Below are 932 nucleotides of genomic sequence, written 5' to 3'. Positions count from 1 at the left end.
TATAGATATCGTAGATATCGTGATATATCGATATCGTAAATTATTTTGGACACAATAACCGTGGTGTGAAAACGTGACAGCCAAGAGATGAGGTAAGCTGATTGGATATCATGTATTTGACCGTTTACGACACTCCCATTTTCCTGTTTTTACATTAGAAGCGGCAATTTGCTTTGCAGAAATACATGTTCGGTTTTAATGTTACTTTAAGTTGGGGTAGAATTAAATAAATGCCAAAACTCAGAATTTTGTTCGCGTACCCCCCTCCATCATCTCACGTACCCCCAGGGGTACGCGTAGTTTGAGAACCACTGGTCTAACTCACAGAAAATATTTAAGTAAAGCTAATGCTAATAAAAAGAACTCATTACACTGTGGAATAAACAGTCATTGCAACAATAATACAATATAAATATTATTATATTTTATTATACATGTATAATTGTAATATAATATATATTATACTGTTTAGATTTGTTGGTCTAGAGGCTTTTGCTTTTCATGTGAGGACTCACAGGTTTGTGAATCCAAAATATTTAAGATAATATTGTACTGGTTGGGTAGGTGGCCTATTATAATAAAATGGCAGACTCCACCCTCAGTACCTGATCTAATGTCAGTACCTAAACTAATGTAGATCTGGTGGCCAGTAATATACAATAAAATCTTTACTGGGTCTTCCCTGGGAATTTTCTGTCAAGTTACATTTCGAATTCAGCTATGCCTAGATTATTTCATCTGTGGCAAAAGGCCTCTAAGAATGCATTCCGAATCTTCAGTATTAGGCCATGTCCACACGTACGCGGGTATTTTTATAAACTGAGTTTGTCCTTCTTCAGTTTTTAAAAAAATCTACGTCCACATGAAAATGCAAACGCATGCTATGAAGCACTGTCAAGAGCATGCCAAACCAACAGGTGGCGATATAATCT

Source organism: Sinocyclocheilus rhinocerous, unplaced genomic scaffold, assembly GCF_001515625.1.
Source record: "Sinocyclocheilus rhinocerous isolate Xijiao unplaced genomic scaffold, SAMN03320098_v1.1 scaffold839, whole genome shotgun sequence".
In the NCBI taxonomy this organism is placed as follows: domain Eukaryota; kingdom Metazoa; phylum Chordata; class Actinopteri; order Cypriniformes; family Cyprinidae; genus Sinocyclocheilus; species Sinocyclocheilus rhinocerous.
The sequence above is the reverse complement of the archived record's forward strand: the minus strand, read 5'-3'. Positions refer to the sequence as shown.